Consider the following 18,229-nt stretch of genomic DNA (forward strand, 5'->3'; position numbering starts at 1 on the left):
GGTAGTCAAAATGTTCTCGGTCTTGGTTTCGAAACCCACAACCCGATAAATTTTGAATAAAGATCAACTGCAATAGTCCCCGAAGACATCCGGCATAAGAAGTCACCCACATTCTCCCAACAGCTTCATCAAAGAGTTCGGACGTGCGGACGATGTTTATTGTACTCTGTCATCCATGGCGTGCGAAACTGCACCTAAAGGTGGAAGAATCGGCGATGATCAACGGCATGAGGATGCAGAAGGCAATGTAAATCACAGAATTCAAGACACGTAGTGTGTATCCACAAGTCAAGTGGTTTGTAATTGGAAACGTCTCATGACGCTCTCTCCATTGGAAAAAGATTCAGGAATACTCCCCCATTCGGATCTGTGGGAGGGGACTGCCGAGGGAGAGGTGACCATGAAGAAAAGACTGAATAACCAAGGGAAGGATAACGTTCTACGAGTCGGGGCATGGAGTGTCAGAAGCTTGAAGGTGATAGGGAAGTTCGAAAATTTGGAAAGGGAAATGCAAAGACTTATTCTAGATATATTTGAGGTCAGTGAAGTGAAATGGAAAGACGACAAGGATTTGTGGTCAGATGAGTGTAGGGTAACAGCGACAGCAAGAGAAAATTGTATAACGGAAGTAGGATTCGTTAAGAATAGGAAGGTAGGGTGGAGTGTGTGTTACTGTGAACAGTTCAGTGAGAGGGTTGTTCTCATCAGAATCAACAGCAAACCAACATCGATAATGATAGTTCAGGTATACATGCCGACATCGCAAGCTGAATATGAAGAGATAGAGAAAGTGTATGAGGATATTGAAAGGGTAATACAGTATGTAAAGGGGATGAAAATGTAATAGTCATGGTGGACTGGAATGCAGTTGTAGGATAGGGAGTATGAGAAAATGTTACAAGAGAATATGGTCTTAGGACCAAGATTGAGAGACGAGAAAGACTAATTGAGTTCTGTAACATGTTTCAGCTAGTAATAGCGAATACTCTTTTCAAGAATCACAAGAGGAAGAGGTATACTTGGAAAAGGCCGGGAGATACGGGAAGTTTTCAATTATATTACATCACGATCAGACATAGATTCCGAAATCAGATACTGGATTCAAAGGCGTACCCATGAGCAGTCATCGACTCAGATCACAATGGAGGAGTGATGAAGAGCTGGGTGAAATATAAGAGATTAGTCTGGAAGAATCAATACGCGAAGAAGCGTGATGCTGAGGAATGTAGAGATACTTTTGAAATTCTCAAAGGCTATAGAAACTACAATAAGTAATAACTCAATAGGTAGAATAGTTGAAGAGGAATGGACATCTCTAAAAAAGGTAATCACAGAACCTGGAAAGAAAAGCATAGGTACAAAGAAGGTAACTGTGAAGAGACCAAGGGTAACAGAAGAAATTCTTCAGTTGATCGATGGAAGAAGGAAGTTCAAAAATGTTCAGCATAATTGAAGAATACAGAAATACAAGTCCCTGAGGAATGAAATAAATACATAGTGCAAGGAAGCTAAAACGAAATGGCTGCATGAAAATGTGAAGATCTCGAGAAAAAAGCGAGTGTTGGAAGGGCTGGCTCAGCATATAGAAAAGCAAATTTCATTTAGTGAAATTAAAAGCAAGGGTGGTAACAGTAAAAGTGCAATGGGAATTCCATTGTCAAATACAGAGGAGGGAATGAATAGGTTGAAATACTATATTGAAAGCCTCTAAGAGGGGAAAGATTTGTCTGATGTGATGGAAGAGGAGACAGGAGTAGATTTAGAAGAGATAGGGTATCCAGTATTAGAATCAGTATGTAAGAGATCTTTTGAGGACCTAAGATCAAGTAAGGCAGAAGCGATAGACAACGTTCCATCACAATTTCTGAAATCATTGGGGGGGAAGTGGCAATAAAACGATTTTTCACGCTGGTGTGTAGAATGTATGGCGATGTACCATTCGAATTTCCGAAAAATATCATCCACACAGTTACGAATACTGGAAGAAATGACTAGTGCAAGTATCATCGCACAATCAGCTTACTGCTCATGCATAAAAGTTGCCGACGAGAGTAGTATACAGAAGAATGGAAAAGAAAACTGTGCATGTGTTAGATGAGGATCAGCATGGCTTTAGGAGAAGTAAAGGTACAAGAGAGGCAATTCTGATGTTACGGTTGTTGATGGAAGCAAGCTTAAAGAAAAATCATGACACGTTCATAGGACTTACCGACCTGGAAAATGCGATCTGCATCTACATCAGACTCAACAAGCCACCTAATGGTATGTGACACAGGGTACTTTTTGTATCACCACTGAGCCCTCAGGCCCTGTTCCAATCGCCAAGCCTCTGTATTGGCTCTAATTTCTCGAATTTTCGCTTCATGGTCATTACGCGAGATGTATGTGGTGGGGAGTGATATTATGATGTCCGACTCTTCCCGGGGAGTCTTCTTTCGAAATTTCAATATTAAGTCTCTCTCCGCGATGCGCAACGCTTCTCTTGCCAATGGAGTTTGTTGAGCACCTCCGTAACGCTCTTGTGCCGAATAAACGATCCCGTGACGAAATGTGCCGCTCTTCGTTGAATCTTCTCATTCTCTTTTATGGGTCTTATCTGCTAACGATCCCAGGCAGATGATCAGTACTCAAGAATGGGTCGAACAAGCGCCTTATAAGCCTCTTCCTTCGTGGGTGGGTTACATTTCCTTAAGATTCTATCTTTGAATCTGAGTCTGGCATCTGCTTTTACCACTACTTGTTTTATATCGTCATTCCACTTAAGGTCGTTCCAGATAGTTACTCCTAGGTGTTGTACGGTAGATATTGTTTCCAGCGGTTTATCATCAAAAGTGTAACTGTACAGAAGGGGCTTCTTTCTCTATATATGCGCAATATGTTACATTTATTTACGTTCAGGGTCAGCTGTCAGAGACTGCACTATTCATCAGTTCTCTGCAGGCCTTTCTGCAAATAGTTACTATTTTCTGACGTTGCTACTTTGTTACAGACAACCATACCATCTGCGAACATCTATAGATAGCATCCAATGCTTTTTACTAGATCACTTATATACAGGGCTATTACAAATGATTGAAGCGATTTCATAAATTCACTGTAGCTAAATTGATTCAAATATGGTCACAACTCACTAGAGATACGTAGAAAAACTCATAAAGTTTTGTTCGGCTGAAGCCGCACTTCAGGTTTCTGCCGCCAGAGCGCTCGAGAGCGCAGTGAGACAAAATGGCGACAGGAGCCGAGAAAGCGTATGTCGTGCTTGAAATGCACTATCAGTCAGTCATAACAGTGCAATGACACTTCAGGACGAAGTTCAACAAAGATCCACCAACTGCTAACTCCATTCGGCGATGGTATGCGCAGTTGAAAGCTTCTGGATGCCTCTGTAAGGGGAAATCAACGGGTCGGCCTGCAGTGAGCGAAGAAACGGTTGAACGTGTGCGGGCAAGTTTCACGCGTAGCCCGCGGAAGTCGACGAATAAAGCAAGCAGGGAGCTAAACGTACCACAGCCGACGGTTTGGAAAATCTTACGGAAAAGGCTAAAGCAGAAGCCATACCATTTACAATTGCTACAAGCCCTGACACCCGATGACAAAGTCAAACGCTTTGAATTTTCGGCGCGGTTGCAACAGCTCATGGAAGAGGATGCGTTCAGTGATGAAGCAACATCTTTTCTTAATGGTGAAGTGAACAGACACAATGTGCGAATCTGGGCGGTAGAGAATCCTCACGCATTCATGCAGCAAAGTTGCAATTCACCAAAAGTTAACGTGTTTTGTGCAATCTCACGGTTTAAAGTTTACGGCCCCTTTTTCTTCTGCGAAAAAAAAACGTTACAGGACACGTGTATCTGGACATGCTGGAAAATTGGCTCATGCCACAACTGGAGACCGACAGCGCCGACTTAATCTTTCAACAGGATGGTGCTCCACCGCACTTCCATCATGATGTTCGGCATTTCTTAAACAGGAGATTGGAAAACCGATGGATCAGTCGTGGTGGAGATCATGATCAGCAATTCATGTCATGGCCTCCACGTTCTCCCGACTTAACCCCATGCGATTTCTTTCTGTGGGGTTATGTGAAAGATTCAGTGTTTAAACCTCCTCTACCAAGAAACGTGCCAGAACTGCAAGCTCGCATCAACGATGCTTTCGAACTCATTGATGGGGACATGCTGCGCCGAGTGTGGGAGGAACTTGATTATCGGCTTGATGTCTGCCGAATCACTAAAGGGGCACATATCGATCATTTGTGAATGCCTAAAAAACTTTTTGAGTTTTTGTATGTATGTGCAAAGCATTGTGAAAATATCTCAAATAATAAAGTTATTGTAGAGCTGTGAAATCGCTTCAATCATTTGTAATAACCCTGTACATATATTATAAATAGTAATGGTCCAATCACACTTCCTTGAAGTACAACGGAAATTACCTTTAAATCAGTCAATTTTGTTCCGTTAAGAGCGACGTGTAGAGTTCTGTCTGCAAGGAAGTCGCAAATCTGCTCCGATACTCGATAAGTTCGTATTTTTTTCACTAAAAGGCAGTGCAGGATGGTGTCAAAAGCCTTCCTAAAGTCAAGGAACACGACATCAACCAGAGCACCATTGTCAACGGCGCTATGGATCTCATGGATGAGCATCTACATCTACGTGATTACTCTGCTGTTCACAATGAAGTGCCTGGCAGAGAGTTCAATGAACCACCTTCATGCTGTTTCTCTACCGTTCCACTCTCGAAGGGCACGCGGGAAAAACGAGCATTAAATTTTTACGTGCGAGCCCTATTTCTCTTATTTTATCGTGAGGATCATTTCGCGCTATGTAGGTGGGTGCCAACAGAATGTTTTCGCAATCGGAGGAGAAAACTGGTGATTGAAATTTCATGAGAAGATCCCGTCGCAACGAAAAACGCCCTTGTTTTAATGATTGCTACTCCAATTCACGTATCATGTCTGTGACACTATCTCCCCTATTTTGCGATAATACAAAACGAGCTGCCCTTCTTTGTACTTTTTCGATGTCATCCGTCAGTCCCAGCTGATGCGGATCCCACACCGCACAGCAGTACTCTAGAATAGGGCGGACAAGCGTAGTGTAACCAGTCTCTTTGGTAGACCTGTTGCACCTTCTAAGTGTTCTGCCAATGAATCGCAGTCTTTGGTTTGCTCTATCCACAATATTATCTATGTGATCGTTCGAATTTAGGTTACAGAGAGAACTGAGTTTCATAGGACCTCTGTTTGCGGTTTCAATGTTACTTTTTATAGAGGAGATTTTCCTTCTCCAAGAACGTCATAATTCTTGAGCACAAAACATGTTCCATATTTCTAGAACAGATTGACTTCATCGACGTAGGTCTACAATTGTGTGCATCTGCCCTACGGCTTTTCTTAAATCAGGGAATGATGTGCGCTTTCTTTCAGTTGATAGGTACCCTTGATTCGTCAAGCGATCTACGATAAATTACTGCTAGAAGGGTAGCAAGTTCTATCGAATAATCTTAGTAGATTCGTATAGGTGTCTAATGTGGTCGTGGCGTCTTTCCCACTGCTAAGCTATTGTAGTTGTTTTTCTGTTTTAGTGTCTGCCATTTTGACGTTCATACCACTACTGAAAGGAAGGGCCGTGTTACGATATTCCGTGGTGAAACAATTTTGGAAGATTAAATTGGTTATTGCGGCCTTCTCTCAGTCATCGTCCGTTTCGGTGTCAGTATGGTCACTGAGTGAATGAATAGATGATTTTGGCCCACTTACTGATTTTACTTACGAGTGAAACCTCCTAGGGTGTCAGTGTCAAATTGAGGAAGATGCTGGAAATTCTGAGGAAAATTACATCAGGATTAATGATCACGAAGAAGTACTTGAAGTTATGGAATTCTGCTACCTAGTCAGCAAAATAACCAACGACGGACGGAACAAGGAGAACATGAAAAGCAGACTAGCACTGGCAAAAGACGCATTCCTGACCAAGACAAGTCTACTCGTATCAAATATAGACTGTAATTTGAGGAAAAAATTTCTAAGGATCTACGTTTAGAGCACATTATTGGAATATAGCAAAAAATCGACTGTGGGAAGAACTAAACGCCGGCGGAAGTGGCCGTGCGGTTAAAGGCGCTGCAGTCTGGAACCGCAAGACCGCTACGGTCGCAGGTTCGAATCCTGCCTCGGGCATCGATGTTTGTGATGTCGTTAGGTTAGTTAGGTTTAACTAGTTCTAAGTTCTAGGGGACTAATGACCTCAGCAGTTGAGTCCCATAGTGCTCAGAGCCATTTGAACCATTTTTTTGAAGAACTAAACAGAAGAGAATCGAGCATTTGAGATGTGGTGGTACAGAGTAATTTTGAAAATGAAGTGGATTGATAAGATAAGGAATGAAGAGGTTCTGCCCAGAATCGAAAAAGGTAAGGAATATTTGGAAATTACTGGTAAGAAGAAGGGACAGAATGATAGTGCAGCTGTTATACATGAGGGAATACTTTCCATGGTATTGTAGGGAGCTGTAGAAGGTAAAAACTGTAGAGGAAGACAGAGACTGGATTACTATCAGCAAATAACTGAGGATGTAGGTTGCTAGTGCTACTCTGAGGTTAAGATAATGAATAGCTTGGCGCAGGAGAGGAATTCGTAGCGGGCCGCATCAAAACAGTCAGAAGACTGATTGATATCGGAGATCCAGGGATATATTCGTTGAAATTGTACCAGGAACGTTCAATAAATAATGCAACTCACTTTTTTCTGAAAGCAGGTTGGTTTTATTCGATTCCAATACACTATATTATGACCAAATCATTTGACTGCCAAAATTTATTTTCCTTCACGATCTCCGTTCAGTGTGACGGCATTACAATACCTTACTGTGAGTTCTTGTGTGCCAGCATGGTACCACTTTACTGGTCGACGCCGAAGCCAACGTCTTGCTGCATCAACAGCTTTCACATCATCCACGTACTGCATTCCTCGGAGTCTATCCTTCATTAGGCCGTACAACTGGAAGTCGGAAGTTCCGAATCTGGGCTTCAGGCTGGTTGAGGAAGAACAGTCCAGTGAAGTTGTGTAAGCTCCTCTCGCGTGAGCTGACTTGTGTAGAGTCTTTCGCTGTCATGGAGAGGGAGAAATTTGTTTGCTGTTTTGTGGAGGTGAACACACTGAAGTCGTTTCTTTAGTTTTCTCGTGGTGAGACGATACATTAAAGAGCTGATGCAATACATTTCAGCGTTGATCGTTGCACCTTCAGGGAGGATATCAAACAGAATAACCCCTTTTTCTTCGTAGGAAAATTCTTGTAGCGCTATTCACGTATTTACGTTTTGTTTCCGGTTCGAAGCGATGAACCCATGTTTCATCGCCTGTAACGATGCCCGACAAAGTATTTTAACCGTCAGCCTCGTAAAGCGCAAGCAATTCCGCACAGATGGAACTTCGTTGCTCTTTACGGTCTTGTGTCAGGCGGCAACTCAGGGGGCACACACCATTGAATACCCCAACATGTGGATGAATGTGTCATCACTACCAACAGAGACGTCCAGCTGCCCAGCGAGGTGTTTGATTGTGGTCCGTCGTTCATATAGAATGAGTGTGTCCGCACGTTCCAGCATTGCAGGAGTTCCAGCTGTTGCGGCCGGCCAGAGCGCGGGAGATCGGAGCGGTTTGCACGACGTTGTTACCATGATGACAGACGCGTCGCCAAACGAGTTACGGTGCTTTTGTTCACTGCCAGGTCCCCGTAGACATTCTGCAAGGGCCTATGAATATCTGCGATGCTCTGGTTTTCCTCTATAAGAAACTCAGTGACAGTTCTCTGCTTGGAACGGACCTACATTAGAGTCGCCATTTTGATGGCTACGTATAGCACCACCACCTATCAGAAGTACATGAAACTATAGGGACAGAAGCGCAAATATTCCATGGCGTGGAACAAAAATTCTGCAATTTTTTAACCGAAGCTGGCCGAGAAAATAATTGTGGATTTAGTTGTTGAACGCGCGGCGTACTATTTTTACAGCATGGATACAAAGAAATGTTCAATTCTTTTGGCTGTAGATTCCTCTAGTAAATTCTAAAGTATCACAACAGTGAGAAAAATTATCAAGTAATAGTGGCCACAGGATTTTACTGAAAAGTTAGAATGATGAAAAGTTGGAAATTTGCATTGTACTATTTGTAATGGAACTTGTATCAACCGATGTTCTCTCTGACTGGACATGGGACTTTCCTTTCTGCCTGATAACATGTCCATGGACATTTACGTTTGAATTTATGTATACAACAGACAGAACTACTTCACTAGCATATGGACAAGGGAGCCAACGTGCGTTTTAATAGAGCTGCCGTAGGAATTTCACGCAATTTCACCTCATAAACGGTGTGATGCGCGAGTCAGACAGAACCGACAAAGTTGGCGTAGATCACGAACCAGGTGCACAGGTCGCTCCATTTCTGAGCGCTCAGCAGCACGTTCCACTCGGCACGCTTTACGTGTCGACAGCTTGGGCCGCAGCTGCAACGTACAGGCTGCTCCCAGCACCGCGTTGCACAGAGAGGCACACACGCAAATTCAAGTAAGAGCAGCATTTGAAAACTTGCGGTCGGCGTAAAGAGTACGTAAGTTTAAATTTAAAAATGGATAACATCACAGGAACGTAATAATAAGAAGGAAACCCTCATTAAATCAACAACAGAAGCGCATGGTACAAGAAAGGAAAGTTTTTCAAACGTCCTCTGTGATATTTCGATGATGAAATACGCAGACTGATTGAAGATAAATTACAAGCCTACTTAAAACAGTTAAATTTCCCAGATGATCAAGCTCTGACACTAGATTAATCCAGTGAAAAGGCAAATCAGGTAAGTTAAAAACCATAATTGAGAAAAATATATTAGATATTGAACTTGACATAAGAAGAAAAGAAGGCACAGCATACAAAACAATGAAACACAAAAACAAAGAAGATAAGGACGATTTAGAATAAACACAATACTGTAATCAACAGTTTTGAATACTACAATATACTCTGGGCAAATCTGCAAGATAGTCAGACGGTTCTCGCTGAAGCAGATAGGATAATGATAGAGGAACTACAGGATAGCAAGAACAGGATGACTGCAGCATGCGAAAAATATCAATGTAAAACAGACAAAATATGCAACAAATCTTGTAAAAGTGAGAATACTCGATTTTATGAATATGTGCTAGCATATTGGTCATATACCAGAAGAGTGGGAATTGTAAGAAGAGAAATATACATGACTGTCACTATGAAGGAGTGTTAGCCTCTTAAACACATGTTACTAATCGTATTCTAGAACGTTAATAAAAGTAATTGCCGTTAATCTCTGAGAGTGTATTATCAGATGCTAAATATATTCTTCGCAAAGGAAGACCATGCTCTGACTGTGCCTTTACTACGACACAACTAATAGAAAATCTCCAAGAATTCAATTTACCAACTCTTCTTGTTTTCATTGACGACATTTCACACTGTAAATCGGAACAAACTGAGAAAGTCTAGGACACAGAGAGAATCCATCTCCCCTTACGAGAGCTGTACGGAGATTATATGTGAATAAGGAAATATAAAAAAATAGCGTACGGTAGAAATATCATGGATGAAATAAAGTTAATACATTTAAATATTTAGATGCAATATTGCTTTTGTTGCAATTATTAAAATTAAGATAAGTTAGGCTTCTTTATTTCTGCGGAACTACACGCAGTTCGATGGGAAGGAAAGTCCCCAGTACCGGCCGCGGTGGCCATGCGGTTCTAGGCGCTTCAGTCCGGAACCGCGCTACTGCTATGGTCGCAGGTTCGAATCCTGCCTCGGGCATGGATGTGTGTGATGTCCTTAGGTTAGTTAGGTTTAAGTAGTTCTAAGTTCTATGGGACTGATGACCTAAGATGTTAGGTCCCATAGTGCTCAGAGCCATTTTTGAAAGTCCACAGTGATACCCTACTGAAGTTCTGTGAGACTCTCGGTAAACTTGCGCTGCTCTATGCATGCGAAAATTGGGTCATTACTTAAAGACAGATGAAAAGAGAATAGAAGCATGTGAAATGAACCTCCTAAGATATATGGCTTGATACAAAAGACATTATGTCGTTCGAGGTGAATTAATACGCAAAACATAATTCAGACAGTAAACACAGTATAATATAACATAGAAAGAATCCATAAATCGCATGGCAGGTATAAGAGTCCCTTAAAGAATAAAACAATATAAAGCAAGAGGTAAAACCATTTTAGAAAGACCAACGGAAAGATAGTTTTCAAATTTTGACGAGGTCGCACGAACCGAAAGGTGTAAATGTAGATTGTTTTATCTCTTATGCGAGAATGTTGAACGTCTACTAACCCAGACACCAGGCAGACATAAAAGCAATCTGTCAAAAAAATGGCTCTGAGCACTATGGGACTTAACGTCTGAGGTCATCAGTTCCCTAGAGATAGAACTACTTAAACCTAACCAACCTAAGGGCATCACACACATCCATGCCCGAGGCGGGATTCGAACCTGCGACCGTAGCGGTCGCTCGGTTCCAGACTTGAAGCGCCTAGAACCGCTCGGCCACTCCGACTAGCGCAATCTGTCAGCGCTTACTGGCTGATATACGAATTGGAAACCAAGCGTACGTGTTTCCATCCATGAATATCACCTTTCCTCTTGTGAGGTAATGGGCGAGTTGGGGCTACCTGGAAATATTCTAAGTTCAGAGCTCTAAGTTCAGCGTTGGCGGTCACCGCTCGGACTGCGCTATAGGTCCGAGCTCGTTGGCAACCACGTGGTGCCGGACGTTGGCCGAAGCAAGAGGGGTCCAGCCCGACCGCGTGGCTGGGAATTCCATGGTGACGCTGTCTCGATGGAGGAGACACTCCGGGAGTGCCAAAGATTGCCGACTTTGTGAAACCTTTATGGCAGACATTTCACTGTTCGTTAATAATTAATAGTGGCCAGATGCATCATGATACCTCAAAAAGAAACATTTACATTAGCATTATATGCATGACGATTCTGATGATGCAATCAGATTTTCAGTATCTTTATTAATTTGTGTTTATTATCTAATGGTAAATTATACAAGTAAAACCCAGCAACGAATTTCCAAAATCTAAATGCTTCACCCCATTTCGTCGATCACCATGTCCTTAGAAAGCTATTAGTGTAAACCTAAATTGGTATGAATTACAGGCATATAACTTAAATAGTACATGAGTTGTTGGAGGTCAAAGTGGCAGATTATTATCGATCGCGTCAGGCCATAAGTACTCCACAGTTACACGAAAAAACGGTAGCAGCTTGCTTATAAATATATTTATTCATCTATGTCTTTGTTTATATCCGATATGTACTATTCATGAAGAAATTGGTCAAATATTTACTGTGTTTTAGAAAGCACAGAGACATTAGGCTACTGGAATATTTTTGCTTGCTGTTCCTTTGATACATGCTTATTTAATTTGTTTATGTACTTAATAATTTATGTTAGAGGGTGTTTATGGTCCAGCCACAGGAATATTTATTTAATTTCAAGTTATTTAAATGTAAATCCAGTATTTCGAATGTGTTTCATCATGTTGTGTGGGTGCGTTGGCTTGAAGACAGCGCGAGCGCTCTAGCCAATCACAGCGCTCGTGAATGGGGATACTGAATGGAAGCGAGTTCGGGAGAGAGGACAAGGAGCGCTGGGCGGGACGGCACAGGACACGGGAGCTGCCGGGAAGGTAGCGCGCGAGGGACGCACGGCCGCGAGGGACACTTGGATTGTGGAGCGGTTCACGCGTGGTCGCGAGAGATAGAAATACTTCGGAGTGCGGACTTGTGAGATTTCCGAAGTTTCTACAGTGAACACGTAGAGGTGAATATCTCGTGAGTTATTTTGTTGCTCATAACTAATTACGTGCGGTAGGAATCTATTGTTTCCCTGTTACTCAGCTTATATTTTATTTAATTGCTGGACCATCGACACCAATAAGTGTTTTGCAGAAACATACCGCATTCTCAAAAGGACTTCTACTATCGTACTCATCATTTAAAGTCGTTAAGATAGTACCTACAGATTTTATTTAATTGCCATCTTTCATTTATAAATTTGTATGTTACATTCATAATTCGCAATTTGCCGAATGATGTAAACCTTCGACCATTCTATTCATGTGTGTATTCTTATTATATAATCTAGACTCAACAGCATTTGGCCTGTAATGCGGCAACTATGTATCCCAGCCCCTAGACAACGAAACCAGCCACAACTTTTAATTTTGCAAAGTTGAGTCGGAGGGTACGTAGTTAAGGGTCCACAAAATCACCACATCGTTGATTTTTTTGAAAGCCCGCACTCTGCACCAGTCTTTTGTTTATGTGTTAATTCAACTATGAAATTAGATGCAGCATCGATTTTATATTTATTTTCAGTGTATATTAAACCTATAAATTTTGCGTTTTTTTAAATATATGAAGTCTCTTGAGGTGTTACGTGTGTTTGATAGATATATAACGATGATGACAGTGTGATCTACTCATAAGGCAGGTCCGTCACTCCATTCCACATGCTTTTCCAGCATCCTTACATTACCTTTTCACATCTTCCATTTCCCGCCAGTTCCACTCCTCGAAAGCCTCTAAACATTTATCCTCTCTCCGCTGTTGTCTCCACGTTACGTCACTGAGCAGATAAACACTACGTACAAAACACTTCACTGATATACTGATACCTTCCTTAGACAACGGACCACAGAAATTACTCCTTCTTCTGTATGATATTTATTGGGAGTAGCTATACTTTCTTTTAATTCTTGATTATAAGTCATGCTACTGGTCACTTTGCATACTGTCAACTTGTTTCACTGACATATCATCAGTTTTTACTTTTAACTTCCTTTATTTGTTTGTAAAAACCATACACTTGATTTATTCACATTCATTTTCATTCCCAATGACTCACAGGGAGTGTTCAGTCTTTTTAAAATAGTGTCAATTGGGTTTTATTTACAGTTTGCAAAACTATACCACCGAGAAACCTTATACATTTCATTACCCTACGTCCCATTGTCCAACCATTCTTTTGCTGGAAACAGTTTCTGCGGCATCTAAATAGATATTAAACAAAACGGGTCAATCACAACCGCTTTGCTTTGCCCCTCCCCAAATTTTACTTACTTCCGCCATCTCACCACCCTTCTCTTAGCTGTCGTTTCATGTACACATTGCTTTATAGACTCCATAGTTTCAATTTCACTCCAGCCTACTGAAGTATACGTTTCATCCACCAGTATCTAAGAAAGGTTTTTTCCCAAGTCAGCAACAATTGCACAAACCTCCCTCTTTCGCAGAAAAGTTCTATTCGCTACTGACACAGTCACTATTACGTGAAGCCATCTACCCAGTCAGTTTTCATTTCAATGTAACTGAGAAACTGCAGTAAAATCGTCTTCCCTTAGTTTATATTATGATGAGTTCTCTCGGAATCCCATCTCCACCAGTTGATATTTCACAACCGAAATACGTAAGTGCCATCTCTTCTTCTTACATTTTTTGGAAGGTCTTCATCTTTCTTAATAGTTCGTTGTGGCCTCCTCTCCATGCCAATCTCTTCATCTCACCGTAGCACAGGCAACAACCCCCCGTCACCCCCCCCCCTTTCCGGGCCATTATTTTGCGGATATATATCCGACCTCTTGGTTCCCCTAAAGTTCTTCTTCTCTGGCTCCCTCTAGTACCACGGAAGTCATTCCCTGATGTGTTAACACATGTCCTGGCATCCGGACCCTTTATAAATAAGTGGTTTCTACAGACTCCTTTCGTCCCTAGTGTTGCGGAGTACCTCCTCATTTCTTATCAACCCACATAATTTTCAGCAATTTTTCTGTTTTCATCTGTCTCAGATGTTTCGATTACCTTATTTTGTAGTTTCCTCAGTCATTTACTTCCTTACAGGACTGTGTTCTAGGAGTCCATTCTCAGAAATTCCTTCCGCATTTAAAACTTAAGTCAGAAAGTAGAATTCTTTTGGCGAAGAATGCTCTCTTTGCTAGTGGTATACCAGTTCTTACGTCCTCATTGTATGTCTCAGTAGTCTAGGGTAGCGTCTTTGACAAATAATCGAAACCTCCCTCATCCCTGGGCTTAAAACGGAAATTGAAACCATCAACAAACGCGGACGAAGACTTCTGGTACAAGCAGTCATCCCCTTTTTCACAGTGGCCTTCGGAGGAGCGTAGGTAAGTTCAGAGCAAGACCTCTCCTTAGGAGCCCGCGGTGGTCTAGTGGTTCTAGGCGCTCAGTCCGGAACCGCGCGACTGCTACGGTCGGAGGTTCGACTCCTGCCTCGGTCATGGATGTGTGTGATGTCCTTAGGTTAGTTAGGTTTAAGTAGTTCTAAGTTCTAGGGGACTGATACCATAGATGTTAAGTCCCATAGTGCGCAGAGCCATTTGAACCATTTTCTCCTTAGGAGTGGTAAACTGTTTCTAAAAGGTGGAAGAATCAAAATGTAATTGTGGAAGTAACAGAAAACAGAGTGGGTAAAGTATGGGGTCGATACGTGGAAAGAGAGAGAAGAGAGAGAAGAGAGAGAGAGTGAGTTCTGCAGATAAATTTCAGTTAGTTATCAGTAAACTCGAGGTTCATTAAACAGTCGGTCTTCGATTTATGAAACAGGTTACAAATGAGTTAATATGTTAAGTACTACACGTTGAGCATGGAATCGAGTAAAAGTTTAGCAAAGGTACGAAATTATGTTTAAAATTTGTTGGAGGTCGTTACTTGCTGTCATTAGAGTCTGAGCAGTTTGCGGTCTGTTGTAAGGAAAAGCTAGTTTTCCACGCCATGTATCTTCAACTCTGTGTAGTACGATTATATAATCCTCAAGGTATGTACAGTGATTTACGTAGACACTCTGCGTGGAGAAATAGTCTGACGGTGGTCAGATCAACCCTCTGCCAGGCACTTGAGCAGGAATTGCAATGTAGTCACTTCGCTGTGGATGTAGATGTAGAAGGCCCCGTCCACTCCAAAAAAAGATGTCTACGAACAACTTGTTTAGGTTCCAAGTGGACCATAGCTGTTGTGCAGACTTGCTGCTCGGAGGTTTCATGTAGAGGTCCCTCCTGCTGACTTGCTGGTGGCCAACGAACTGTCACTGGCTTCACCACATTACTGAGGTCCGCCCAACAGTACTAGCAGCGATGAAAGTGCCTTGCTGCAGAGCGCACCATCACAAACAGCCAGAAATCTCGGCACTGGCGGTGGAAGAACAAATGTGCCGCCTTGCACAGCAAAACATGTATATCTTTGAAACACACACACAATCTTTAGGTACTTTTACCAATTACGTTTAGGATCAGAGATTTCATTTACCGTTCAGGAATGCCCCACGTGCACTCACGACGTACGACATACCTCCGGCCGACCTACGCACTTGTGAGCATGTCCTGGGTTACTGTACTCACTGCACTTGCTGTAGGATGTCGCAGATCGAAAAGAGTTTTGGAAAAGAAGGTACATTCATGGAATCTTCCACAACCTTCACAAAAAGTAGCACATCTTGAAATCTAGCAATACTGGAGGCCCATAGTGCAGCTGGAGGTTCGTCCACCCCTTACGGCAGATGCTGATTCCAGGATATTTTGGATGAGAACTGCCTCTACAAAACACGAGAGGTGGACAAATTCTGACTGGATAACTGTTAACTGACATGACGAATCGACTTCAGTGCACTAGGCCTACTTGCAAAATTAAAAATTCTATTTAATGGGGTCTACAGTTTTTCAAAACACATTTGGTAAGGAACGAGCGAGAGAGTGAGCCAGCTGCAACACGGGGTACAGCTGCTGCTGCCCTATCGGTGATCACAAGAACCAGCAGCTTACAGCTGGTACCAAAGTAAACCTTTAGTGTAACTGCAATTCGAAATTCACCCCGAGTTCCTATATTCATTAGCGCGGTAGATGCAGCATTCTGTATTCGGATGAATGCTTTTGGAACATCTTGTAGAAACAAATTCAAACTAATTGGCTCAATTGGCTCTGAGCACTATGGGACTTAACTTCTGAGGTCATCAGTCCCCTAGAACTTATAACTACTTAAACCTAACTAACCTAAGGACATCACACACATCCATGACCGAGGCAGGATTCCAACCTGCGACCTTAGCGGTCGCGCGGTTCCACACTGAAGCGCCTAGGACCACTCGGTCACACTGGCCGGCTCAAACTAATTGCTGGGGTGGTGTCGGTCTCAGAAAATGGGCTGTTCGACGTCTTGCCGTACATGGCTAAGGCAACAGCTTATCTGGCCTTGTATTATTGTATGTAGTATTGAATGAAGGCAAGACACCATTTCCATAAGGCTGTTAGTTTAAACAAGCACCTTTTGCCCAGACTCGAATGTGTGCTCATTCTAAAAAGCACATGCGTATCTCTAAATAGCGCATGATTTTTGTTATATGCGGGTATAATATGCCCTTGAAAATGAGCACATACGTGAAACTGGCCAGAAGTGGTTAATAAAGCAGATATTTGAAGTAGAAACGTGGTAAAAGTAATGCCGTCCTTTGAATTTATTTTAGCTGTAGCATTCCACCTAGAGGAAGCTGTATGTATTGACGTGGACATGGTCTTGATTATATGATGCCTACATCTATCGAACATCAGCTAACTGATCTCAGCTGCAAACTACATCGCTGAACTTGTCGAATCACCATCGCCACACGCAACTTCGCAGTCGCGAATACGATATTGGCGGTCTAAACCAAGCAGGCCAAACTCTACACATCAGGACCTATGCTACTCGTAAAAAAAAAAAAAAAAAATCTCAAAGTCTCGTTGTAACTGGCTGGGTAAGACATTTCAAGGAATTAATAATGGACAGCGTTTTTTTTTTTAAAAGGAATATACCAGTAAAGGATTGCTGTTCGGATTAAGAGCAAATGTACCTCGTTACTGAGAACAGTAGCAGAAGAACACGCACTAGGAAGAAGCCGGGGAGTGTTGTTCAGAGGATAAGCGAAATGAGCGTTATACACTACTGGCCATTAGATTTGCTACACTAAGAAGAAATGCAGATTATAAACGGGTATTCATTGGCATTATACTAGAACTGACATGTGATTACGTTTCCACGCAATTTGGGTACATAGATCCTGAGAAATCAGTACCCAGAACAACCACCTCTGGCCGTAATAACGGCCTTGATACGCCTGGGCATTGAGTCAAACAGACCTTGGATGGCGTGTACAGGTAAAGCTGCCTATGAAGCTTCACTACGATACCACACTTCATCAAGAGTAGTGCTGTCGTATTGCGACGAGCCAGGTGCACGGCCACCATTGACCAGACGTTTTCAGTTGGTGAGGGATCTGGAGAATGTTCTCCCCAGGGCAGCAGTCGACCTTTTCTGTATCCAGAAAGGCCCGTACAGGACCTGCAACATGCGGTCGTGGATTATTCTGCTGAAATGTAGGGTTTCGCAGGGATCGAATGAAGGGTAGAGCCACGGGTCGTAACACATCTGAAATGTAACGGCCACTGTTCAAAGTGCCGTCAATGCGGACAAGAGGTGACGGAGACTTGTAACCAATGGCACCTCATACCATCACGCCGGGTGATACGCCAGTATGGCGATGACGAATACACGCTTCCAATGAGCGTTCACCGCGATGTCGCCAAACACGGATGTGACCATAATGATGCTGTAAACAGAACCTGGATTCATCCGACAAAATGACATTTTGCCATTCGTGCACCCAGGTTCGTCGTTGAGTACACCATCGCTGGCGCTCCTGTCTGTGATGCAGCGTCAAAGGTAACCGCAGCCATGGACTCCGAGCTGATAATCCATGCTGCTGCAAACGTAGTCGAACTATTCGTGCAGATGGTTGTTGTCGTGCAAATGTCCCCATCTGTTGACTCAGGGATCGAGACGTGGCTGCACGATCCGTTACAGCCATGCGGACAAGATGCCTGTCATCTCGACTGCTAGTGATACGAGGCCGTTAGGATCCAGCACGGCGTTCCGTATTACCCTCCTGAATCCACCGATTCCCTATTCTGCTAACAGTCATTGGATCTCGACCAACGCGAGCATAAATGTCGCGTTTTATCGTTACACCGCAATCGTGATACGTTACAATCTGACCTTTATCAAAGTCGGAAACCTAATGGTACGCTTTTCCCTTCCTTACACGAGGCATCCCAACGTTTCACCAGGCAACGCCGGTTAAC

The sequence above is a fragment of the Schistocerca nitens genome, chromosome 1 (genome assembly GCF_023898315.1).
Source record: "Schistocerca nitens isolate TAMUIC-IGC-003100 chromosome 1, iqSchNite1.1, whole genome shotgun sequence".
Taxonomy (NCBI): Eukaryota; Metazoa; Arthropoda; class Insecta; order Orthoptera; family Acrididae; genus Schistocerca; species Schistocerca nitens.